At 45.2% G+C, this 27,465-nt stretch overlaps 2 long non-coding RNA genes across 2 annotated transcripts; one reads left to right on the forward strand and one right to left on the reverse strand.

The window, feature by feature from the left end:
* Positions 1 to 12,409: 12,409 nt before the first annotated feature.
* On the reverse strand, positions 12,410 to 18,247 carry LOC134736373 (uncharacterized). The gene is made up of 2 exons (XR_010120349.1): positions 18,147 to 18,247; positions 12,410 to 13,139 (listed from the first exon to the last, which is right to left on the reverse strand). It is a non-coding gene; the product is annotated as an uncharacterized lncRNA (long non-coding RNA).
* On the forward strand, positions 13,138 to 19,856 carry LOC134736367 (uncharacterized). The gene is made up of 3 exons (XR_010120342.1): positions 13,138 to 13,869; positions 18,838 to 18,972; positions 19,759 to 19,856. It is a non-coding gene; the product is annotated as an uncharacterized lncRNA (long non-coding RNA).
* Positions 19,857 to 27,465: the final 7,609 nt, after the last annotated feature.

Consider the following 27,465-nt stretch of genomic DNA (forward strand, 5'->3'; position numbering starts at 1 on the left):
GGGGAGCACATGAGCCCCTGGCTCACCCGGGAGGGCCCAGCAGGCCCTCTGCCCAGCAGGTTCCCCAAGTGAGCCCTGGGGTAGGATGGGCAGCCTGAAGGGGAAGAGGCTTGAAGGGGCCATAGACCAGCCTTGGCTTAGAGCAGGCTGCAGGTGACCAGCTTGTCCCTCTGCCCAGCACCTCCCTGGGAAAGTGCCCATCCCAGCCCAGATGGAATGGCTATTCCCCTGGTGGGAGGCAGGGTGTGGAAGTAACAGGAAATGCTCAGATGGCCACAAGCCACCTGGAGCTTAGACTTGGCCTTAGGGGGTGTGAACCAAGGAAAGGTTGGGGGCTTCAGGCCCAGGCTGTGCCTGGAAGGACGATGGGCAGGGGAGACGGGGTCCATCAGGGGCTTCTGTGATGCAGGGACAGAGTCAGAGCCAGGCTTCCAGGAAGGACACACCCTGAAAGGCGTGGAGGGGACAGTATCAAGAGCTCGGGGCAGGACGGTGTTGGGGTGAGGCAAGGCCTGGCCCAGGTCCCGGCTCTGCATCTGGGTAGGTGGCTGTAGGTGGGGAACTGCTCCTCATGGGAAGCTGACCATCTCTGTGCTGGGCAGGCGAACAGGAGGTGTCCAGAACAAGGCAGGGCTGAAGTGCAGGGGGCCCAGGCTGGAGACTCCACGATTGGAGGGCACCCAGTGAGAGGTCATCGAAAGCGAAGAGTCCCCCTCAGTGCTCAGGGCTAGAAGGGCCAGGTCCAGGACTGCCGGAGGAGGGCCCAAGAAGTGAGTCAGGGCGCAGATGCCAGGAAGGGAGAGAGGGCACAGGGCAGGACACCGTCAGGACCAGGAAGGGACAAGGGGCCGCCAGTGTCCTTCAGATGTGCCAGTCAGCGTTCCATGAGGAGACAAGTGTGACAGTGGGCATGGCCGGTGGTTCTCCAAGGCTTCCTCAGGGCATGTAGTGGGCTGTGTGGGGTGTCACATGAGAAATGGTACTGAGATTAATAGGCGTGAGAAAGCTGAATTCCTCACAACTGCTCCCCTCAGGGCCCACAACGGGCTCCTGCAAGGGCAGGGAATGCAGGGTGCTGCAGCCCCCGGTGGGAGGAGCGGCCACAGTGGGGAGAGAGGGAGGCCAGAGCCGAGTGGAGAGAAGTGTGGGACTGAGGAGGCTTTTATTCCCCGACCTTTTCTGAAGAGAGAAGAGATAGAAGCAGAGTCATGAGTGTTAAAGATGGGCAGGGAAGAAAACGGATGAAAGCTGGAGGAGAGGGTCCTGGAGTGTACATAGGAGTGAGCCCCTGGCTCCGCCGCCTCCCTGGGGGTGCAAGTGGGAGTGTCCAGGCGTGCATGTGCATGAGGGTGTGCGAGGGTGAGTGTGCAAGGCTGGTTACACGCGGGTGTGGTAGGGAGCACAGGTGGGGGTTGGCGCAGTGAGAGGCGGGGGCTAGATGAGACTAGGGTGAGGACCCATTGTTCAGGGCTGCCTGCTGCCCACAGAAGCGCAGGGCAGTGAAGGCGCCCAGGAGCAGGTGGTTGGGTTGACTCAAGTTGGAGGCCCTGCTGAGGGTCAGCAGAAGAATGAGGGGTGGTGAGGGGCGCTCTAGGCACGGTGGTGAGGTAGAGAGATGAGAGGCCTTTGTATTTTGCATATTCTGTTGGGGGAGGAAATAGTGAGCCATCAAGGGCTACTGGCAACCTCCCCCTAAACCAGTCCAGGAAATGCTGAAGGAGAGAGACTCAGAGCAAATATAGACTCACAGGGATGCCTGGGGCACAGACAGGGTCGGTTCAGGTTGCTAGGGAGGCCATGGCACAAGTGGAGGACAGCTGGGAGCCTCCACGTGGTGCTGTCCCCCTCCTGCTCTCTTGGCTGAGCCGGCTCAAGAGGCAGGCGCCTCTGAGCTGGCAGTGGCTGCTCTGCTCCTGGGTACAGCAGGTATCAGAGTAGGCAGTTCAGGCCCAACACAAACCCAAACATGCCTGCAGGAGCAGCTCCCAGCTGCACCCAGCTCCTAAAGGACACACGTGTGCCATAGAAGAGAGACAGAGCAGGACTTAGAACAAGTGACCAAAGTCCTCAGAGGACTTCGTCGTAAGGGAGCATGCAATGAACATGAGCTCAAAAGAAGCAGCTCTCATGACAAACCAGTTGGAGATGTTGGGTGTAAAAAAATATAATTTATAGATAGAATAGAATTCATAAATATAATGTATGAAACTGTAATATTCTAAATAAATATAATTGTGGAAAGGGGCTGGAAGATTTCATCAAAGGACTCTCCAGAAAGTATCAGGAGGGTATAAGGAGGTGGGAGGCAGGTTGAGAGGTAAGGAAGGTGGAACAAGACGGCCCCTGTCCATCTCCAAGGAGTCCTGGGAAGAAAGGAAGAACACGGGGCAGGAGAATATATATGAAGAAGGGCTGGCAGAGAATTTCCAAGAATTAAACACAGACACAAGACTTTAGATGGAAGTGTTCACAGAGTGGCAAGCACACACACCAGAAAAATTAGAATCACAGGGGGAAAAACAGTTACAGAGAAACAAGAGCGAGTCTGACCTCAGAATTCTCAAGGCCCCACAGAAGGCAGGAGACCAAGTCACCAGGTCAGTGGGGAGCATGGACAGGAGGTGTGAAGTGGGTATAGCTAAAAAATGAGAAGGATCGAATTGGAATTTCAGCCCAATATACCATTAGTGTGCACCACTAATGCCCAAATAAATGATGCTTTGTATTTTTCTTATCTTCAAATACATGGAAATACAGCTGACCCTTAAACAATGTGTGGGCTAGGGGCACTGAACCCCCTCACAGTTGAAAATTTGCATATAACTTTTGACCTCCCCAAAACTACTGACAGCCTACTGTTCACCGAAGACTTACCAATAACACACACGGTCAATGAACACATGTTTTATAGGTTATATATATTATATTTTGTATTCTTTATTTTATTTTTATTTTTTTTTGTTTATCCACACTACACAGATGTATCACATGCTGTATTCTTCAATGAAGTAGGCTAGAGAAAAGGAAGTGGTATTGAGAAAATAATAAGCAAGAGAAATGTATTTACTCATTAAGTGGAAGTGGAGCATCATAAAGGTCTTTATCCTTGTCTTAAGCAGGCTGAGGAGGAGGAGGAAGAGAAAGGAGAGGTCTTGCTTTCTCAGGGGTGTCAGAGGCAGAAGAAAATCTGTGTGTAAGTGGATATGTGTGGTTCAAACCCATGTTGTTCAAGGGTCAACTGTAAGTAAGTGGCATGTGGCCTGGAGAGGTACCACATATACGGGGAGGCTGCTGATGTAAGTGTGTGAGGAAGGAGATGGGGACACAGGAGAAAGGGGTTAGACCAACACAATAGTAGCAGGGGCTGAAGTGGGGCCTTCACAGGCAGATGAAAAGGAGGGGGAAGGGAGGCACCCTGCCAACTGGGGACCACATAGCTTTGTACATCTGAAAGCCACTTGAAACAGGGAAATTTTATCATCTCTAGACCTGTAGGGAGGGAAAGGAAATAAGGAAACACAGTCCCCTGGGGACCAAGAAAAAAGTGGTGGAAAGAAAGTAAGATGGTAAAAGTCATTGAAAATATCCTTAAGACAGTAAAATGTAATGATGTTACAGGACCACTGGGTTCCTACACCTGCTGCGCAGTTGCAGACCAATGCACCAAGACAGCAGCCTTTGCAGCAGAGAAAGAGTTTACCGATCTCGGGGCAGCTGAGTGAGGCAGGAGGGACCCTCACTTCATCTCTCTGAGGAGTTTTGGGCTGGAATTTTTAAAGGATCGTGGAGGGCAAGGGGTGGAAAATTGGGGCCACTGATTGGTTGGGGTAAAGAGGATACAGTCATCTGGGTGTAGACACTGCATGCTCTGGTGAGTCAACTGCTTTTGGGGTCCCTCAGACCAGATGCAGTCAGCTGTTGGATTGGCTTGCAGGACCTAAAAGGATATCTCAAGGGAACAGCTTAACAATTCACAATGTTCAAGTTGCTATCTATAGAGGATAGTTGTTATCTATCTGAACTTAGGAAAACTAGAGTCTTGTAACTGATTTTAAGTTGATTCTGAGGCAGTATGCGTGGAACAGCAGTGAGGAAGGGTCAGAGAGCAAGCTGGCCTAGAAGCCAATGCTCAGGACACTGCAAGCTTGGTTTATTTTCCTTTCTCTCCCTCCCTTCTTTCCTAATTAATTTTATAAAACCTATAGGGATGGATTCAATAAGATTAAGCTCATCTATTCAAAACATGGATTCTCAGGCTGTGTGTGTGTGTGTGTGTGTGTGTGTTTAAAGCAAGCTGTCTGCTATGAAATGTTAACAGAAAGGAAGTGGGTGTGGGAAGCGACCAGTAAGGCAGGGAGAGGTGCATGGGGTGGGGTGGGGAGCGGTACCAGGTAACTTGGAAGGAGGTTACGCACCTGGAAGATGCAGCCACCAGCCTCAGTGAGACAACAGCAAACCTAGCATGTCCCCAGGCATGGTGGGAACTTTGAACATCCTTGCTCTGAAAATTTGCATCAAACAGAATAAAAATCATGAAAATAAAAGAGACCTGAAATATAGACTTTAAGTTTGGGCTGCTGGGCAGATACTCCATGTGCAAGGCATTCACATTTTTTCCAGCACAGATGGAACATTTATAATACTGACCATAAAGGTGGCCACAAAGGAGGCTTCAACAAATAGCAGAGATGACACTGGGCATGGTGGCTCATGCCTGTAATCCTAGCACTTTGGGAGGCTGAGGTGGGTGATCACAAGGTCAGGAGATCGAGACCATCCTGGCTAACACAGTGAAACCCCATCTCTACTAAAAATACAGAAAAATTAGCTGGGCATGGTGGTGGGTGCCTGTAGTCCCAGCTACTCCAGAGGCTGAGGCAGGAGAATGGCGTGAACCTGGGAGGCGGAGCTTGCAGTGAGCTGAGATCGCACCACTGCACTCCAGCCTGGGCAACAGAGCGAGACTCTGTCTCAAAAAAAAAAAAAAAAAATAGCAGCGATGATAAGCAGGACATGCTCTCTAATTACAATGCAATAATGTTAGAAGTCAATCACAGGAAGACAGCCTTAAGCCTAGTTACATCTGGAAAACACAATAACTCACAGGCCTGAGGGAAAATGATAATGGAAAATACAAAAGACATAAACCAAGCAGTGCATATTGACTCTCATGGGATGCAGGTAAAATGGCACTAGAGGGAAATTTATAACCTTAAGTGCTATGTTAGAGAACAAAATACAAGGCAAATTAATGAGCTCTGTGTTCAACACCAGATGGCACAGAACAAGCTCAGGGAAGAGGCTGAAGGCAGAGCCGGGCTAGAGAAGGAGAGCTCAGGGAGGCTGAGGGCAGTGGCCTGGGGAAGGGGCCTGAAGCCGTGGGCCAAGGATGGATTCCTGCTGGGAGTGTGGGGAGTGGGTCAAGGGTGCTGGATTCAGCATTTTAGGATGGGCCGTGCTGTGTGGATGAGCCATCAAGATAGACATCAGGCCCATCCAGGAACTGGCAAGACAAGAGGTAGAGCCAAGAGAATCCACGCCAGAGTCCTGGATTACTGTGAGCCATGTCGGTGGTGTGGAGAGACCACTCAGACTTAATGAGCCTGAAAGACTGTGGGTTCTGTCTGCTTACACGGGAGAGCCGGGATTAAAGCGAACAAAAGGCTTGGGGAAAGGGAGCGGGCTGCTCAGGGGAAGCGGATGTCAGTGAAAGACAGGTTTTGTTTAAGGTGAGATGTCCGCGTGAGCCTAGTGGAGGGGTCATGGGGCACCTGTTTCTCTGAGTCCCCAGGGGGCAGGGAGAGGGATGAGTGAGGGCTGGGTGGAGACCAGAGTGGCTGGTGGTGGTCGTTGTGCCCAAGCACAGCAGGGCTGAGACTGACAAGCTCATCCAGCTTCTGAATCCTGATGGTGGCCCCAGAGCCTGGTGCCCTGGGGACTCTGCTGAGGGTGATGCAGGAGCATGGCCCTCAGGTGCTGGGAGTGAGGTTAGCAGGGTCACCCCACACCTGGCCTGCACCCTCCCCCCTTGAAACCAGCGGGTGTGTCTGAGCACTGGGCCTGAAAGCACGGCATCTGGAGGCCCAAGGCTGAGGTCCATGGCCTCCTCTGCCAGCCCTGCTTGTCCAGGGGCTGAGCTGTCCTGTCCTCTCCCTCTGCTCCTTCACACAGAGGTCTTCAGGGCACCCTAATGTGTCCAATCAAGGCCAGGCTTGTTGGTGAGACAGGCTTGGTCCCCAGCTCCATGCCAGATGTCTCCACCCTCAAAGGACCCAGCATCTCATGACTTCCTGTCCCACTAGCAGTCCCTGTGCCCAGTTCACCCATCCCCACTGACCACCAGTGTTTGATTTTTCCTTCAGAAACATATGAGGAAATGGATTGTTGATTAGCCTGATTCAATCATTCTACATCGTAAACATATATCGAAGAATCACCTTGTATCCCATAAATGTATATATTTATTATTTGTCAATAAAAAATAAAATTTAAAAAGATTCAGCTCCCAGCTGCCTCCTCCAGGAAGCCTGCAGTGCTTTCCCTTGCGGGGGACCAACTTTACACCAGTTCTTACCCTGGACCCTGCAGAAGGCACTTGGGTTGCCCATCAGGGACACATCCATGCCTCTGTAGCTTTCTAGCAAGCTTCCTGTCTGTTTTACTCAGCCCAGGACTTTGGGAAGGTGGAGGTGGTCACCTTCTACAGTCAGCACAGCTGCAGTTCAGAGGGAAGAGGCACAAAGTGCTCAGGTTGAAGTTGCCCAGCTGGAAATGTCCTTTCTCCCCGTGAAAGGGGATAGTGATATTTGGGACTCATGGTTGATGTCACCATGGCACTGGATGGGAGGTCTACAGGCCTCAGGGGCCCCCCTGGTCACCCCTTCCTCTCTGCAGGTGCCTCTGCTCTTGAGAAACTCAGGACCAAGGACAGGTCACTGGATATGCTGGGGGTGCCAGGGCTGGTGGGGTAGGGGGTTCCTTGGTGCTGGATTCACCCCAATCCCAGCAGGGAGAAAGAGCCTTGGACAGGCCCTGGCCCAGGGAGGGGGCGGCCAGGCAGGCCTGACTGGGGAGGCCCAGGCATTGTGGTTGGGTCAGGGGCCCATGTGAGGGAGGCAGCCTCCCCTTCTCTAGGATGGGGCCAGTGCCCAGCTCTGCAAGACGCGTGTCCTGCACCCCACACCCCAGTGGAGAACAGCATGAGGCCCTCGGGCCCAAACCTGTGGTTGTTAGTTCTGGAAGGAGATTTTGAATCCCCTCTCAATTGTCTTGAGGTTCATAGGCATATTTGGGTTTTCTGTTCCTTTTCCAGACATGTTCCAAGTTTGGTCTCTTCGGCTTACTGTCTGTTTTGTCAGTTATTGGCATAATAATGTTCTATAGTAATTTGTAAAATGTCCATTATATTTAAAGTTATGTCTCCATTTGATTTCTTGTATTATATGCTGTGCCATCCCTCTTTTCATTTTCTTGGTCAATTATTCTAGAGTTTGGTTTATTTTCATTAGTATTTTCAAAGAACCACCATTTTGATTTTGCTGACCCTTTTTTTTAATTTTTAATTTTCGTGGGTACATAGAAGGAGTATATATTTATGGGGTATGTGAGATATTTTGATACAGGCATGGAACATAATGATCACATTGGCTGGGTGTGGTGTCTCATGCCTGTAATCCCAGCACTTTGGGAGGCCAAGGCAGGTGGATCACGAAGTCAGGAGTTTGAGACCAGCCTGAACAACATAGTGAAACCCTGTCTCTACTAAAAATACAAAAAATTAGCCAGACGTGGTGGTGGGTGCCTGTAATCCCAGCTACTCAGGAGGCTGAGGCAGAAGAATCGCTTGAACCTGGGAGGCAGAGGTTGCAGTGAGCTGAGATTGCGCCATTGCACTCCAGACCAGGCGACAATGTGAGACTCCATAAAAAAGAAAAAAAAAAAAATCACATCAGGGTAAATGGGTTATCCATCCCCTCAAGCATTTATCCTTTGTGTTATAAAGGTGGCAAGTCCCCCCAGGCCCTGGGCAGGTCCAGAGATACTGTCTGGGAGCCAGTGACTGGAGTCAAGAACCTTAGAAATCTGCTTGATGCTTTATTCTACTGCAGGTAAGCCGGCACTCACATCACAAGACAAAGTCCTTCTCACTTTTCTCTCTGCTTTCCATGGGAAGAGGAGCCTCTTCCATGGTCATGGCCACCACAGGCCTACATGGGATACTGCCAGGCTACCACCAATGTTCACTTTAAGCCCAAGCGCCCTTCAGTCAGCTTATGGTCAATGCTGCCAGGCCTGGGACTCACCCTTCAGGGCAGTGGGCTCCCCTCTGGCCCAGGGCGGGTCCAGAAATGTCATCCAAGAGCCAAGGCCTTTGGAATCAGGGATCCCAGGAGCCTGCTTGGTGCTCTGCCCACTGAACTGAGCTGGTACATAAGGTGCAAGACTAAGTCCCCTTTACTTTTCCCTCTGCTTTTCTCAAGCAGAAGCAGCCTCTTACCATAACCACCATAGCTGGGAATGTGCTGGTTCTTCCCTGAAGCCAGCATGTCTCAGAGTCTCACCCAAGGCCCACGGCACACTACCTGGATATCACTGCTGGTTCTTCAGGACCCAAGGGCTCTTTAGTCAGCAGGTGATGAATCCTGCCAGGACTTGGTCCTTCCCTTCAAGGCAGTGGGTTCCCTTCTGGCCCAGGGTGTGTCTAGAAATGTTATCTAAGAGCTAGGGCTCAAAATGAGGGCCTTATGACCCTGAACAGTGCCCTATTCTGTGGCTGAGCTGGTATCCAAGACACAAGACAAAGTTCTCTTTAGTTCTCTCTCCCCTCCTTAAGTGGAAGGAAGAAGTCACTTTCATTGCTGTGAGCTGCACTGCCTAGAATTGAGGGAAAGATAGCACAAGCATGCCCTCAGCCAGCCCAGCTGGTGCCTCACTAGGTCACATGCCTCCCACACCCACTGGCTGTGAGCCGAGCACAGCACTAGGACTTGCCTAGGAATTGCAGTCCTAGATGGATTTTCAAGTCTATTTAAGACCCCAGAACCTTTGAGCCCACAGTGATGGGGCTTGCAAAAACTTATGTTCCAACCACTGGGATGGATGATGGCCCTCTGCCTAGGGCTGGTCTAAATGCTTCCTTTGTGGGTGGGTGTCAAGTGAGTTTAGCCTGTTTTTTTTCTTTCTGCTATGACAGGGCAGCACAGAGTTCAATGCAGGGTCCCATAATCACTGCACTCTCCTTCCCCCAGTGCACAGATTTTCCATGCCACAGGACCACTACTGGGGAATGGAGGAGGGGTGGCTTCAGGGATTCAAGACTGTGTTTTCTACCTTCCTCGGTGCCTCTTTCAGCGATAGAAAGTTAAAGCCAGGTACTGTGGTTGCTCACCTGATTGTTGGCTCTTATGAAGGCATTTTTTTTTGTGAATGTGGATAGTAGTTAAATTTGGTGTTCCTGCAGTGGGGGCGACTGTTGAAATTTCTATTCAGCCACCTTGCTCTGCTCTCCCTTGACTCTTTCTGTTTTATCTTTATTTTTCCATTTCATTAATTTTTGCTCAAATCTTGAGTATTTCTTTCTATCTGCAAGTTTATTTCTAAACTTTTATTAACGTCTTCATCTGGGCTCTGAATAGCCTTTCTTAATAGGTACCGTAAAGATTATAAATTCGTGTAGTATCTTATAGTGGAAGCCCTCAATTTTTGATACGTATTATTTTATCAATGTTGAGTTACAAGCAGTTGTATAGTATGAAGTCTTATGTGTCTCAGTTTTTGCACTCAATATTTTGTTTGTGAGATGTTACATGTAGCCATAATTTATTTATTCTCAGATATTATACATAATCTTTCATAAATGAATATGTCACCATTTTTCCATCTCTCTGTTTGTGCATATCTGGCTTGTTTCCAGTCTTTGGATATTATGAATAATGCTGCTGTGACCATCCTTGTACACAACTCTTGAAGTATATGTCCATACATTTATATTGATTATGTATCTAGGAGTGAAATCTCTGGGGCATAGGATATGCTTATATTAAATTCTATTCCATGATGCCAACTGTTTTCCAAATTATTTGTACAATATGCACTCTCTCCAGCAGTGTGAGTACCTACCTCTGCTCCACAGTCTTGCCAATTCTTACTGTTGTCAGTTTTTTAAATTTTAGCCATTTGGCAGAGGTATAATGGTGGCTCAAAGAGGTGTGAATTTGCATTTTCCTGACTACTAATGAGGTAAACAATTTTGTATGAGTGTATGAATTCCCTGCTGCTATGGTTTGAATGTCCCCTCTAAAACTCATGTAGAAACTTAATTCCCAATGTGGCAGTATTGAGAGGTGGGGGCCTTTAAGAGGTGATTACATCATGAGGGCTCTGCTCCTAATTCATTCATGGATTAATGGGTTAATAAATTAATACATTATCATAAGAGACAAACAGGTGGCTTTATAAGAAGAGGAAGAGAGACCTGAGCTAGCACATTAGCATACTAAGCCCCCTTGCCATGTGACACCTTGAGCCACCTTGGGGCCCTGCACAGAGTCCCCATCAGCAGGAAAGCTCTCATCAGATGTGACCCCTTGATCTTGGACTTCTAAGACTCCATAACTGTAATAATTAAATTCCTTTTCTTTATACATTGCCCTTCTTTGGGTAAGTCCTAGTTCAGGTCTTCTATATTCTTGATTATTTTCTGTCTACTAGTTCTAACAGTTGCTGAGAGGGAGATGTTGAAGTCTCCAAACTATAATTTTGAATTTCTCTCTCCTTTCAGCTCTATCAGTGTTTGTTTCATGTATTTTGAGGCACTGTTTTTGGTGCATATACATTTAGAATTGTTATGACTTCCTGGTGGATTTAATCATTGGTATGTTAGAGCTTAAGCCTACCATTTTGTTATTTGTTTTCTGTTTGTTTCCTCTGGTTATCATTCCTTTTTCTCTTTTCTTGTTACTTGAATAATTTTTAGTATTTCATTTTGACTTATTTATAGTGTTTTTGAGTGTGTTTCTTCATATAGCTTTTATTTTGGTTGCTCTGGATATTTCAATAGACATATGTGACTTATCGCAGTCTGCTGGTATCAACGTTTTGCCACCTTGAGTGACATGTGGAAACCTTTCATCCATTTAGGTCCCTTTACTTTTCACTTTTTTTTTTTTGAGACAGAGTCTCGCTCTGTCACCCAGGCTGGAGTGCAATGAAGTGATCTTGGCTCACTGCAACCTCTACCACCTAGGTTCAAACGATTCTCCTGCCTCAGCCTCCCGAGTAGCTGGGATTACAGGCATTCACCACTATGCCCAGGTAATTTTTTGTATTTTTAGTAGAGATGGTACTTCACCATGTTCGCCAAGCTTGTCTTGAACTCCTGACCTCAAGTGATCCGCCAGCCTCGCCCTCCCAAAGTGCTGAGATTATAGCATGAGCCACCATGCCCGGCTCCTTTCACAATCTTATATATTGTTATCTTGAGCATCAGATAATGCTATAATTTTTGTTTTGATCTTCAGATTCTTAAAATAAAACTCATGTGAGAAAGGGTGGTCTATGGTTTGTACTCGTATGCATGGTTTTTATGTTGTTCTTTCTTATGCTCCATGGCTCCTTCTTTTATAATTTCCTTCCTGCTGAAGGTCTCCCTTTAGCCCATTTTTAAGGATAGGTCTGAAATTAACAAATTCTTCTAGCTTCCCTTCATCTGAGAATGTCTTTAGTGCCCCCTCATTTTGGTAAAATAGTCTTGCCAGATAGAGATTGTGGCTGACAGTTCTTTTCTTTCAGCACCTGAAAAATGTTGTACCAATTCCTTCTGGCCTTAAATATAAAAAAGATTTATTATGACAATATATCTTTTATAAGAGGTTATATCACCCATGGTTTCAAATAAGAAATCCACTGTCATTCAAATGGCACTTGTAGGTAAAATGTCATTTTTTTCTCTGGTTGTTTTCAATATTATCGTCTTTAGTTTTAATAAGCTCAATTATGATATGTCTTCATTATTACATATATATAGATGACCTGTAGGCTCTGTTTCTCTGGAGAACCCTGACTCTTACATGGTCTATAAGCCTAGAACATTTTGTTATGCCAGAAAGTACAGAAGTCCTTGAAAACTGATTAAAGCAAAAAAAAAAAAAAAAAAAAGGACCCAGGACCCAGCTTGATGAGGCTCCTGCTGGCCAAATCTGAGATAATATGAGCATAAAAATGAATAATGACAGGATTATAACCAAGTGACTAAGAACAGGATACGTGTTACCATTTTAAGTTATAAAACGAATGAATGAACATTCCTTTTTACAAGGAATAGTGTAGAATTTAAAAACCACCATATTGTAGCCACCATTGTAGTAAATGACTCAGGCAGAAAACATCAATGGATGCTCAAGTCATTAGATGGAAGTTAAATGAGAAACAGATTTATTTATATGAATTACTTTTTAATTTTAAAGGGGAAAAATGGTACCTTTACAATGGGAAAATCTGGCAGACACTACCATGATATCAACTGAAGGTTAATAACATAAGTAACAAGACAAACCAGCATCATGTTGATGTCCTGGGAAGGATACATCACCATTCCTGGCAGAAATGCATGACCTAAATCTAATCACAAAGGAATGTCAAACTCAAGTAAAACACATTCTACAGAATAGTGGCCTGCACTCTTCAACGATGTCAAAATATCAATGTTAAATTAGATAATTATATTATGGTTATCTAAGAGGATGTCCTTGTTTTAGGACACAGGCTGAAATGTTTGGAAATGGTTGTGATATCTGCAAGATATTCTTAAATGTTACAGAGAGAGAAAAAGAGAGAGAGCAAGAGAGCACAGGTAGGACAAAAATGTTACCTGGTGACTCCAGGCAAAGAGTTTTTGGAGGTGGACTGTGTTACTCCTAAAACCAAGTGTGTTCTGCCAGCTCAGGGGTTCTTGGCTGCTTGGATTTTTGAATCAAACACACACTCATCCGAGGGCTGTAAACAGTGCAGGTGACACAGCTGACTGCCATCTTGGTTTAAAAATGAAGACGCTGGAGCTGGATGGTTGAATCTCTATTACACCCCCAATTTGTGTGATCTTGGTCAAGTTCTTTAACTTCTTTAGGCCTCAGTTCCCTCATCTGTAAAATAGTATGAGAATAGTCACTGTGTTCTAAGATTGCTTTGAAGATTAACATGAGTTAATAATATCTATAATACTTACAAGGGTGCCTGGCACACAGTAACCATGCATAAATGCTAATTATTATATTTACTATTAGTAGTAATTGGACAGGTAGCAAAGAAGATCCTTCAACTTTCTATGTCTCTCAGTGGTCTGAAACTTCCATCTGATACTATTTAAAAGAATTTGGGTAAGTCCTCATACAGAAAATGAGTCTTTCTTAATTTTGGAATGATGAAAAAACACTGGGTTTTAGTCCCACCAGGATCTTCTACCTGGAAAGGAACTGAGCCAGGTGGGTGGGCAGTACAGCAATGGAAGGAGGGAGTAGGGAACTGATCCTGTCTGCAAAGACAAGAGAACAAGGAGACCCTGGGGAATGCAGAACCTGGCACTGTTTTCCTCCAACTACCATGAAAATGGCCAGACTGCCTGATATGGTTTGGCTGTCCCAACTTGAATTTTGTCTCCTAGAATTCCCACATGCTGTGGGAGGGACCCAGGGGGAGGTAATTGAATGATGGGGGCCGGTCTTTCCCATGATATTGAATAGGTCTCATGAGATCTGATGGGCTTATCAGGGATTTCCACTTTTGCTTCTTCCTCATATTCTCTTGCCACCACCGTGTAAGAAGTACCTTTCACCTCCCGCCATGATTCTGAGGACTCCCCAGCCATGTGGAAGTGTAAGTCCAATTAAACCTTTTTTTCTTCCCAGTCTCAGATATGTCTTTATCAGCAGTGTGAAAACAGACTAATACACTGCCTGACACTCTCATTCATGAATAATTTTTGCATCAAAGAGTAAGAGTAAAATAACAGAAGATAAAAACAAAATATTTTGCAACCAAAAGAAGAATGCCTAAGCTATGCTCAGTAGTACATTCATAGTTTTAAATGGCCTTAAAATTTAAAAGAGAGAGTTTCATGAACCATTATGCTTATATCTTGCTTCTTCCAAAGTGCTGCTAAAGTCTTAGCCTGCTGCAATGACAGAGTACCTGGGCAGGTATGTGAAATACTCCACCTTGGTAGAGATAACAGAAACCTAACCTCGACCTTCCCATTAAAACTAAAGGGAAAATTTGACTGAAGTTTTCAAGTAGTACCCTTAAGGAATCACACATAGAAGGTACTCAATAAATATTATAGCTTGAATACATAAAACAATGCCACTGAGAGCCTCAAGGGTCTGGATTACTCTCAGATAACCAGCGTATTAGTTAGATATTGCTCTGTAACAAACCACTTCAAAAGTTAGGGGCCTAAAATAGTAATCTTTTATTATTTCTCATGAGTCCACAGGTCGATGGGGCACTTCTGCTGCTCTGGGCTGGATGTGGCTGATCTTAACTGGCTCATCAGTGATCAGCCAGTGGATTGGCTGGGCCTGGCTCATCTCAGATGACTTCAGCCCTCCTCTCCATGTCCTGCACATCCCTTCAGTAGGCTAAGCTGGGCTTGTTCTCATGGCAGTGCCAGAGGTCCAAGAAATGAGTGAAAATGCACATGTGCTTTTCCAAGCCTCTGATCCCGTCCTGTTGGCCAAAGCATGTCACAGCATCAAGCCCAACAGCATTTTGGGAGGGCCCTACTTAAACGAATGGCAAGAGTGATGCATGAAAAATTGGGCTGATTTCTGCAATGAATCCTCTATGATTGAGAATCCCGTAGAGAAGTATTTTGGGACAGTTCATCCTAATGACAGACATAAAATAATGAAATGTCAAATGACAGACATAAAATAATGAAATCTGTGGCTGTCTCCTTACCACAGTTGATTCTAACCCAGTTATTGAATTATTTGCCATACCTCACCCAGTTCAGCATGGCTATCACTATGATGCACCCTTGTATGTCCCTGAGGATTTATAAGAGACCTAAATTTTTAATAAAGAAAGAAACTGGTCCACTATCCAACAGTTCACAAAAATCAATTTCAGGTATATCAAAGACCCAGATATAAAAGGCAAAATTTCAAATGTTTCAAAATTAAATGGGGGAGACTCTCTTAATATCTTCAGATTAGAAACAATTATTTAAAAAGATGCAAAATGCACTACCTATATAGGACACATTTTCAAATCTAGCCATATTGAAATTGAGAATTTTTGTTAATCAAAAGTTACCTCAAAGTCATGATATGAGATAAAACATTTGTAGCACATGTAACCAAAAAGTGACTAGAACTTGAGTAGATAAATAACTCCTGTAAACAGTGATGTTGATGTACTGGAAAATGTTTAACAACTGACCCTTGGGTCCCAAAAGTCCTTATTTTTAGCATTTGCTTGTTTCCAGGATATAAACACTTCCATGCCGCCAATTTCAAGCCACTAATGTAAGGTCACCAAGTAGGGCCTTGGGGATAGATGGTCGCAGTTGGTTCTCACAAGGCAGGTATAAAGGCTGCAGCACAAAAGTCAGCATGAAAAACAAAACAACCCAATGGGAAAAGTGCAAAAGACTTCAGAAGGCTTTTATGAGTGCTGTCTTAGTTCGTTTGTGTTGCTGTGAAGAAATACTTGAGTGTGGGTGGTTTACAAGGAAAAGAGTTGTATTTGGCTCAGCGTTCTGCAGGCTGTGCAAGAAGCATGGAGCTGGCATTAGGCAAGGGCCTCACACTGTTTCCACTCATGGCAGAAGGGGAAGGGAGCCCATGTGTGGAGATCACTAGGCAAGAGACGAAGGCGAGGAGGTGCCAGCCTCTCTCTAACAACCAGGAACAAATAGAATGAGAACTCAGACTCCTTCCCCAGGGAGGGCAGTAAGGCATTCATGAGGTATCTGCCTCCATGACCCAAACACCTCCCATTAGGCCCCACCTCCAACACTGGGGATCAAATTTCAACATGAAACTTGGAGGAAACAAACAGACAATATCAAACTATACCAGGGCCATAAAAGAGAAAACCTAAATGGACACTAAAAATATGAAAAGATGCTCAACCTAGTAACTGATGAGAGAAATGCAAATTAAAGTCACAATTAGATACATTTCACATCCTCCAGATTGACAGAAGTTAAAAAGTTTGTCAGTTTGGGGTTGGTGATTGGGGGCTGTGGAAGCTCTCACCCATGGCTGGCGGAGCCTGTGCTAGTACAAACCACAGTGAGAAGCAGTTTGGCATTTCCTAGAAGAGGTGACTATGCCCACGTACGACCAGCACTTTCATTCCTGTAAATGTAAACATGCCCTAGGGAAACTCTTGTCCATACACACCGCAGGACACACAGGGTTCGTGGGAGGACCATTAGCAATGGGAAAAAATGAAAACAACCCATGTGCCCATCAGCAACACAATAAATTATAGTCTCTATATATGATGGAATACAATTTCACAGCAGTAAAAACTAATGAATTATGGCTACGCGTATCAATGTGGACAAATCCCAAGAACTTCATGGAGAGAGAGAGCATCACAAAAGAATACACGTAACATAACTGCAATACTATGAAGTTCCTCATCTATGCTAATAAAGACAGGGGTGTTTATCAGCAAAGTCAGGTTGGTGGTTGGAGAGGGAGGCAGGAGAGCAAAGGGGTTATGATCTGAGCATGGGGCAGGAAGGGAGAGGGGCTATTCTACGCGACTGGAAATAGTCCATTCTCAAACGGTGTGAGTGTGAGCTCTCTGCAAACTGTCGCTGCTGGGACATACGCTTGCATTGGATAGATTCCTCCACATGTGTATTTCAAATTTCGCTTCATCAAAAGGCTTGCGGGGGAGTCACAGTGCAGTGTATTAAGTGTGACAGCTGAGGAAAGCCCCAGCCCTAGGGGACAGAGAGAGGGGCTCATGTTGTCACGTGGAGGTGGGATGGTTTCCGGAGAAGCGCCCAGGCTACAAACTGAGTTGCGAATCACAGAGGCACTTAGGCCGGGAAGGGGCAGCGCAGCGCCCTCCAGGCAGAGAAGCAGCCCCACGGTCACCCTGCTGCGGTGCGGACTCCTCCTGTCCCGTTCCTGTCACACCTGCTGCCTGCCCCCATCCTGCACACAGGTGCGCACACGGCGCGCATATCAGAGGCGGACGAAGAAGCGGCCAGAATTTAGCCAGTCTTCCTCCTTCATCTTCCCTCCTCCTAGTAAAACACACACACGCACACACACACACACAAATGGGCATCACTCTTTCCCCTGGTCGTGCCTCTATTTCAGCTTGTGATTTTCACGTTTCACAAGGGTCTTCGTGTCAGAACTTGGCCGTCCCCACAGCCTGCGGAGGCTTCGGGTTGGATCTCGCGTTCGCTCCACTGCTTGGCCTGCGCTTCAGCCTCTAGCGACCCAGTGGGGCTGCGCCTTCCAAGCCGCCTCCGCCTCCTGCCTCCACCGCGGGGCCGGGGCGACCCCACGTCTGCGCGGCCGACCGCTGTGTCCAGGGAACATCCTCCTGAACTGGACACCTGGCCAGGCCAAGGAAAAAGGAGAAGCTCTTTTGCAAGGCGGGAGGAACGCACCCTCTTTAGGGAGATGGGGCGAGCCTCGCTGCGGAGCCCGTGCAGAACCGTGGGACAGAGGGCTGTGGGCTCCGCAGGGAGGGGGCGCAGCCCGGGACAGAGCCCTCCACAGGCTCCTTCCGCCCTCCAGGGACAGCTCCGAAATCCCCGTCCGACGCCCAGGGCCGGAAGATGCGGCTCGGAAAGCGCGGCTGGGCCTTCGGTCTTGCTCCCGGTCTCCTCCGCCCTAGGATGTCCCCTTGGGGGCTAGAGCCACCCCTAGCCCGCGGAAGGAAGAGGGGCCCTTCCTTCGCGGACCGAGGGCGGCCGCCTGTGTTGGGATACCTGCACCTGGGCAGCCCCGGGGCGAGCTCCTTTCCAAGAAAGAGGGACATTCATTTCCCTCTCCAAGGTCGCAGCGTTGAAAAGGCTTCTCCTGGGCATTAAGCTGTCCAACTAAAGATAGGAAAAGGAGGGAAAAACGATGGAGCCGAGCCGCAGCCGCTCGCCTGCCTCCACCTACCTCAACCACAGCCTGAGCCGCCGGTGACCGTCACTCAGGCGGCCCCGGGCGCTCCCCACGCCCGGACCTGAAGCCATATCCGGGCCCTCAGAGCTCCACGGCAGCGCGGCGGCGCCCCCTTCGCTTGGAAGCCCCACTGCCAGAAGAACCACTGCGGTCGGGAGACTACGTCTGTATTTGTAGGGAGTGAAAGGAGGCGCGGGGGCCCCCTAATCACGTTTCATCACAGGGTCTTAGGGGCTGGATTCTGAGGCACCTGCTATAATGGGAGCAAACAGGGCTTTCCTGGTTTCAGGAAAGCTTGTGGGGGCTGGCAATGCCTCTCCCTTCATTCCTGGTAAACACGCTTGGCCAGAGCACAGCGGCCATGGGGCTGTTTCCCATGAGCCACGGCCAGTTCTAAACGGTCCTGATCGGGCCACCTGCCACCAGATGAGAAACAAGTAAAATTCAGTTGTACCAGGGGATTGCTTCTCTGCTCTAGCTGTGAACGGAGTCCTCAGCGGCCTGCAGGCCCGCGCCACTCCAGACTGAGACCAAAGACACCCGTGCCACCGTCGGCAGCTCGCGAACTTAGACTTCAGACCTCTGCTTCACTGCAGTAGATAAAGAGACCATGGTGGGGATAGGGCGGAAAGTTATGTTCAATAAATACCTTTTAAATGATTTAAATGTGTCCTTCCTTCTCCAGCACACACACGTACTCCTGAACTGGACACCTGGCCAGGCCAAGGAAAAAGGAGAAACTCTTTTGTAAGGTGGGAAGGATGCACCCCCTTAGCTACAGACAGGCTTCCAGGTGGCTCGCCTTCTACTAGTAGAACAGGTAGGGTTATCTGCTAAAATGTGGGACCTGCTACCTTGAAGCCAATCTTCTCTGAGCAAGACTCAATTTATCTTTTAATTACAACACATGAATTTTAGGTCACCAAGTAACACCACCAGTCAAAGGGTTTCATTTTCTCCTTATTGCCTATTTATTACAATTCAGAAGAAAAATGGCCAACTGGAAAAAAAAATATGTAACACGTATTACAGACTGTCAAATTTCTTTCTTCTTCTTCTTCTTTTTTTTTTTAAGACAAGGTCTCACTCTGTGACCAGGCTAGAGTGCAGTGGTGTGATCGTGGCTTACTGTAGCCTTGAACTCCCAGGCTTAAGTGATTCTCCCACCTCAGCCTCCTGAGTAGCTGGGACTATGGCATGCACTACCACACCTGGGTAATTTTTATTTTTATTTTTTTGTAGAGACAGGGGTTTTGCCGTGGGTCCAGGTTGGATTTTTTTCTTTATATATGAAAAAACTTGGCAAAGGATATGGAAAGACAGGTAATCCAGCTGGATCTTGAGGATATAAAAAGATGCTCCACCACACTGGTAATTAGAAAACTATACTTTAAAACTACAAGATACTATTTTCCAGTCTCAGATTGGCCAACTTCAAAAACGAGGAGAGTGGCTTGTGTCTGAGAGACTGTGGGGGTCTGTGCTCTCACTCATTACTGACCATATGCCCCTAGGGAGATGGCATGGCAGGCAGTTTGCTAACGCCTTCCAAAGGTAACAGTGCACACACTTTTTAACCCAGCAATTCTGCTTATTTGTCCTACAGACTTGCTTGCATATGAAATGGCCTGCCAGTGAGGATATGCACTGTAATGTGGTTTCAGTAGCAAATGTGCAACCAATCTACATCTCCATAAATAAGAGGTGGGTGAAATAAATAGTGATGCATCCATAGAGAACCATGAGTAGCCATGAAAAAATGTCTTTATATGAACTAATTTGCAGAGATCTCTAAGAAATATTATTAAAAGAAATGCAAGGTGCAGAACCATGGGTACATCTACCACTAATGTAAAACTAAAAAGCATTGTGTAAGGATATAAAAGAGGCTGTTGATAATGTTCTTTCCAGGGAAAGAAAATGGGGTGACTGTGGGAGAAGGGTTAGGGAGACTTAACTTTCACTTTCAAATTTTTTGCTGTGTTTAAACTTTGTCTATTCAAAAAAATTAACAAATGAAAATGCATTTAAAAAATTAGAGGCCAGCATTACCTACAGTTTCCAGCCTTCTGTGTAAAAGCAGATGTATTCACATTCTCCAGAGAAAGAGAACCACTAAGGTATCTATATTTCTATATCTATATCCATATCTCTATATCTGTTTATATAGAGAGATTTATTATAAGGAATTAGAGGCTGAGAAATCCAGACCCCAGGCAGCAAATAGTGGTATGTGACATGCCTTCATCAACAGAATATGCTGGAAGTGATGTTTTGGGGTTTACAATTCCAGTCTTTAGAGAATTGTTAGCCTCTGCTTCTCCTCTTCTAGAGTCCAGACAAGGTAAGGTGTTAAACTGTACTGAGACAGCCATGCTGTGAGGAAGCCCAAGTTGTCCATATGGAGAGAGAGACCACATAAGGGAGCATTGAGGTGCTAGACTTGTGAGTGGAGCCTTCTTGGACCCTCTAACCTAGCTCAACTCCATATATGCAGTCCATGCCATGAGGAGGAGCAGAAGAGCTGCCCAGCCAAGCCCTGCCCAAACTCTCAACCCACAGAATTGTGAGAAACAATAAATTGTTGTCTTAAACCACTAAATTTTGGAATGTTTTGTTACATAGCAATAGGTTTGCCCCTAACATACTGGATTTCACTTACAAAGATGACAATTCCTTTACAGGGACAATCAAGTGACCATCCCATGGGAAACAAATATTTGCATTCCTTTATCTTGTTACTGAGGTGACATCTAATCGTATTCTTTTTTTTACCTTATGTGAGACACTAATGGGCGGTTTTCTCCTTGATCTTTTATGGAAGAAAGCACAGTGTCAAACAGCAAGGGGCTTCTAATAGGGGACTTGCAGATGGCCAGCCTATCTCAGAATAGGACACAAAGATCTTGGGGTACCTTGTTTAGGATTCAGACAGTAGTCCCTGTAAATCCCATATACTTGCTATGAAAAGGAAAAATTGGCACATCAATTTGAGGTCAAAATGTTAGATATGAGGCAGGACTAACTTGCAGCTCCCACTCAGACAGACAGAGCACATGTGGAGACTCGCATAATGAACTACCTCAGGAACATACCAGGAAAGCCGAGAGAATCCACAGGCCACCTGAAGGAGGTGAATTGCCACTGCAGGCTCCATGGGACAGCTGAGGAAACCGCTAGTCTGTTTGCTTTCTCAGCTAGAAAGCTTGTAGCCTGAGGCAAGTCCTCAGCCCTGCTCACTGGCTGCCTGGAAATAAACTCAGTGCTATTGGGGGGAGCATGGTGGGAGCGAGACCAGCCTTTTGGGCTATGGGCTGCATGGGAGCTGGGTGACGTCTGTGGCTGCCAGCTTTCCCCCACTTCCCTGGCAACCTGTGTGATGCAGCAAGGCAGCCATAATTCCCTTGGGAACATAACTCCATTGGCCTGGGAACCACACCTCCATCCCAGAAAGTAGCAGCAGCAGGCGCCACACAAGGAGAGTCTGAGCTCAGACATGCCTAACCTTGCCCAGACCTGGTGGTCTTTCTCTACCTGCCCTGGTAGCAGAAGACAAAGGACACAATCTCTTGGGAACTCTATGGCCCTGCCTACCACCTGACCTTAGGGCAAGCTTGTATCCTCCATATACTACTGCAGTTGATGTACTCTTAAAAGCACCACCTCCTAGCTGGAGGCCAACCAAAATTAGCACACTTTTTTTTTTTTTGAGACAGAGTTTCACTCTTGTCACCCAGACTGGAGTGCAATGGCATGATCTTGGCTCACTGCAACCTCCACCTGCCAGGTTCAAGCAATTCTCCTGCCTCAGCCTCCCAAAGTAGCTGGGATTATAGGTGCCCACCACCACGCCCAGCTAATTCTTTGTATTTTTAGTTGAGACAGGGTTTCACCATGTTGGCCAGGCTGGTCTTGAACTCCTAACCTCAGATGATCCACCTGCCTCGGCCTCCTGAAGTGCTGGGATTACAGGCGTGAGTCACCGCGCCTGGCCAAAACTAGCGCACTTAATTAAAATACAACAAAGGACCCTCACAGAGTCCAGGTGCTGGTATCCACAGCTGAGAGACCTGAAGACAGATAACATCACAGTACTCTTGGCAGACACTCCTCAGTACCAGCCCAGAGCCTGGTGGCTCTTCTGGGTGGCTAGATCCAGAAGAGAAATACCAGTCAGTCACTGCAGTTTGGCTCTCAGGAAGCCCTATTCCAAGGGTAAGGGGGAGAGAACCACATCAAGGGAGCACCCTGTTGGACAAAAGAATCTAAACAGCAGCCCTTGAGCCCCAGATCTTCCCTCTGACATGGTCTACACAAATGAGAAGGAACTAGAAAAACTGTTCTGGTAATATGACAAAACAAGGTTCTTTAACACCCCCAAAGGTCACACTAACTCACCAGCAATAGATCCAAACCAAAGCAAAATCCCTGAATTGCCAGAAAAAGAATTCAGAAGGTCAATTATTAAGTTAATCAAGGAGGCACCAGAGAAAGGTGAAGTCCAACTTAAAGAAATTTTTTAAAACATGGTATAGGATATTAATAAAAAATCTCCAATGACATAGATAGCATAAATAAAAACAATAACAACTTCTGGAAATGAAGGACACATTTAGAGAAATGCAAAATGCACTGGAAACTCTCAGCAATGGATCAAAGAACTTCAGAGCTCAAAGATAAGGCTTTCAAATTAACCCAATCCAACAAAGACAAAAAACAAAAAGAATTTGAAAGAATGATCAAAGCCTCCAAGAAGCTTGGAATTATGTTAAAGGGCCAAATCTAAGAATAATTGGTGCTCCTGAGGATGAAGAGAACTATAAAGGTTTAAAAAACACATTTGAGGAAATAATCAAGGAAAACATCCCCAGCCTTGCTAGAGACCTAGACGTCCAAATACAAGAAGTTCAAAGAACACCTGGGAAATTCATTACAAACAGATCATCACCTCAGTGAATACCAGGTTATATAAAGGCAAGATGAAGGAAAGAATCTTAAGAGCTATGAGGCAAAAGCATCAGGTAACCCATAAAGGAAAACCTATCAGATTAACAGCAGATTTCTTAGCAGAAACCCTACAAGCTAGAAGAGTTTAGGGGCCTATCTTTAGCCTCCTTAAACAAAACAATTATCAGCCAAGAATTTTGTATCCAGCAACACTAAGCTTCATAAATTAGGGAAAAATACAGTCTTTTTCAGACAAACAAATGCTGAGAGAATTTGCTACTACAAAGCCATCATTACAAGAGCTGCTAAAAGTAGCTCTAAATCTTGAAACAAATCCTTGAAATACACCAAAATAGAATCTCCTTAAAGCATAAATCTCACAGGACCTATAAAACAATAACACAATGGGAAAAAAAGGTATTTAGACAACAAAAAGCATGATGAATAGAATAGTACTCACATCTCAATACTAACATTGAATATAAATGGCCTAAATGCTCCACTTAAAATATACAGAATTGCAGAATGGATAAGAATTCACCAGTCAAGCATCTGCTGTCTTCAAGAGACTCATCTGACACATAAGGACTCACATAAACTTAAGGTAAAGGTGTGGAAAAAATATATTCCATGCAAATAGCCCCCAACCCCTTCTAGCTTGTAGAGTTTCTGCTGAGAAATCTGCTGTTAATCTGACAGGTTTTCCTTCATAGATATTGGGGGAACCCGCCCCCAATATTTTAGTGTACCAGCTGAGAAATAAAGAGAAACAATATGAAGAGAGGAATTTTACAGCTGGGCCACCAGGGGTGACATTACATATTGGTAGGACCATGATGCCTGCCTAAGTCTCAGACCAAGAAGTTTTTATTAAGGGTTTCAAAAGGGGAGGGGGTGTAAGAACAGGGAGTAGGTACAAAGATCACATGCTTCTGAGGGTAAAAAGCAGAACCACTAATAAGGGTCTAACAAAGATCACATGCTTCTGAGGGAACAGGACAAAGGGCAAAAGCAGAACCACTGATAAGGGTCTATGTTCAGCGGTTCACATATTGTCCTGATAAACATCTTAAACAACAGAAAACAGGGTTCAAGGGCAGAGAACCCGTATAACCACAAATTTACCAGGGTGGAGTTTTTCCCCACCCTAGTAAGCCTGAGGGTTCTGCAGGAGACCAGGGCATATCTCAGTCCTTGTCTCAACAGCACAAGACAGACATTCCCAGAGCGGCCATTTATAGACCTCCCTTCCACCCCTGGAAAGCATTCCTTTCCCAGGGTATTAATATTCCTTGCTAGGAAAAGAATTTAGCTACATTTCTCCTACTTGCACGTCCATTTTATAGGCTCTCTGCAAGAAGAGAACTATGGCTCTTTTTGCCTGACCCCACAGGCAGTCAGACCTTATGGTTGTCTTCCCTTGTTCCATAAAAATCACTGTTATTCTGTTCTTTTTCAAGGTGCACTGATTTCATATTGTTCAAACACACATGTTTTACAATCAATTTGTACAGTTAACACAATTATCACAGTGGTCCTGAGGTGACTTACATCCTCAGCTTATGAAGATAACAGGATTAAGAGATTGAAGTAAAGACATGCATAAGAAATTATAAAAGTATTATTTCAGAGCTGATAAATGTCCATATTAAAATGAAATCTTCACAATTTATGTTCCTCTACCATGGCTCCAGCCAGTCCCTCCATTTGGGGTCCCTGACTTCCTGCAACAATAGGTTACCTGATGCTTTTGCCTCATAACTCTTAAGATTCTTTCCTTCATCTTGACTAGATAATCTGATAAATATGTGCCAAGGTAATGATCTTTTTGTGATGAATTTCCCAGGTGCTCTTTGAGCTTCTTGTATTTGGATGTCTAGGTCTCTAGCAAGGCCAAGGAAGTTTTCCTTGATTATTCCCTCAAATATGTTTTTTAAAGTTTTATTGTTCTTTTCTTCCTCAGGAACACCAATTATTCTTATATGTTGTCACTTAACAAAGCAAGCAGGAGTAGCTATTCTTATATCAGACAAAACAAACTTTAAAGCAGCAGCAGTTAAGAAAGACAAAAAGAGACATTATATAATGATAAACAGACTAGTCCAAAAGGAAAATATCACAATACTAAATATATATGCACCTAACGCTGGAGCTCCCAAATTTGTAAAACAATTACTACTAGATCTAAGAAATGAGATAGACAGCAACACAATAATAGTGGGGGACTTCAATACTCCACAGACAGCACTAGACAGCTCATCAAAACATAAAGTCAACAAAGAAACAATAGACTTAAACTATACCCTAGAACAAATGGACTTAACAGATATTTACAGAAGATTCTACCCAACAACTGCAGAATATAGATTCTATGCATCAGCACATGGAACATTCTTCAAGATAGACCATATGATAGCCACAAAACAAGTCTCAACAAATTTAAGAAAATAGAGATGATATCAAGTACTCTCTCAGACCACAGTGGAATAAAATTGGAAATCAACTACAAAAGGAACCCTCAAAACCATGCAAATACATGAACATTAACCTGCTTTTGAATGATCGTTGAGTCAACAATGAAATCAAGATGGAAATTAACAAATTCATTGAACTGCTGGGTGTGCTGGCTCATGCCTGTAATCCCAGCACTTTGGGAGGCCAAGGCGGGTGGATCACAAGGTCAGGAGATCGAGACCATCCTCGCTAACATGGTGAAACCCTGTCTCTACTAAAAAATAGAAAAAATTAGCCAGGCTTGGTGGTGGGTGCCTGTAGTCCCAGCTACTTGGGAGGCTGAGGCAGGAGAATAGCTTGAACCCAGGAGGCAGAGCTTGCAGTGAGCCGAGATCACACCACTGAACTTCAGCCTGGGTGACAGAGCAAGACTCCATCTCAGAAAAAAAAAAATTAATTGAACTGAACAATAATAGTGACACAATCTATCAAACCCTCTGGGATACAGCAAACACAGTGCTAAGAGGAAAGTTCAGAGTGTTAAATGCCTACATCAAAAAGTCTGAAAGGGCACAAATAGACAATCTAAGGTCACCCCTCAAGGAACTAGAGAAGTAAGAACAAGCCAAACCCCAACTCAGCAGAAGAAAAGAAATAACCAAGATCCAAGCAGTACTAAATGAAATTAAAATGACAAAAAATACAAAAGATAAATGGAACAAAAAGCTGGTTCAAAAGATAAATAAAATTGATAGACCATTAGTGAGATTAACCAACAAAAGAAGAGAGAAGCTCTAAATAAGCTCAATCAGAAATGAAACAGCAGATATTACCACTGATACCACAGAAATACAAAAGATCATTCAAGACTACTATGAACACCTTTACACGCATAAACTAGAAAACCTAGATGAGATGAATACATTCCTGGAAATATACAACCCTCCTTGATTAAACCAGGAAGAAATAGAAACTCTGAACAGACCAATAACAAGGAGTGAGATTGAAATTGTATCTAAAAAGTTACCAACAAAAAGAAGTCCAGGACCAGATGAATTCACAGCTGAATTTAGACATTCCAAGAAGAATTGGTACCAATCCTACTGACACTATTCCAAAAGACAGAGAAAGAGGGAATCCTCCCTAAATCATTCTATGAAGCCAGTATCACCCTAATACCAAAACCAGGAAAGGAAATAACAAGAAAAGAAAACTACAGATCAATATCCCTGATGAACATAGATGTGAAAATCTTCAACAAAATACTAGCTATCTGAATCCAACAGCATATCAAAAAGATAATTCACCATGATCAAGTGGGTTTCAAGTGCATACCAGAGATGCAGGGATTGTTTAATATATGCAAGTCAATAAATGTGATACAACACATAAACAGAATTAAAAGCAAACATCACATGATCATCTCAATACACACAGAAAAAGCATTTGACAAAATCCAGCATCCCTTTATGATTAAAACCCTCAGCAAAATCCACATACAAGGGACATACCTCACTGTAATAAAAGCCATCTGTGACAAACCCACAGCAAACATAATACTGAGTGGGAAACAGTTGGAAGCATTCCTTCTGAGAGCTGAAATAAAACAAGGATGCCCACTCTTACCAATCTATTCAACATAGTACTGGAAGTCCTACCCAGAACATTCAGACAAGAGAAAGGAATAAAGGGTATCCAAATTGGTAAAGAGGATGTCAAATTGTCACTATATGCTGATGACATGATTACATACCTAGAAAACCCTAAGGGCTCATCCAAAAAGCTCCTAGAACTGGTAAATGAATTCAGCAAAGTTTCAGGATACAAAATTAATGTAAACAAATCAATAGCTCTGCTATATGCCAACAGCAACCAAGCTGAACATCAAATCAAGAACTCAATCCCTTTTACA

This window comes from Symphalangus syndactylus, chromosome 4 (assembly GCF_028878055.3).
Source record: "Symphalangus syndactylus isolate Jambi chromosome 4, NHGRI_mSymSyn1-v2.1_pri, whole genome shotgun sequence".
Taxonomy (NCBI): domain Eukaryota; kingdom Metazoa; phylum Chordata; class Mammalia; order Primates; family Hylobatidae; genus Symphalangus; species Symphalangus syndactylus.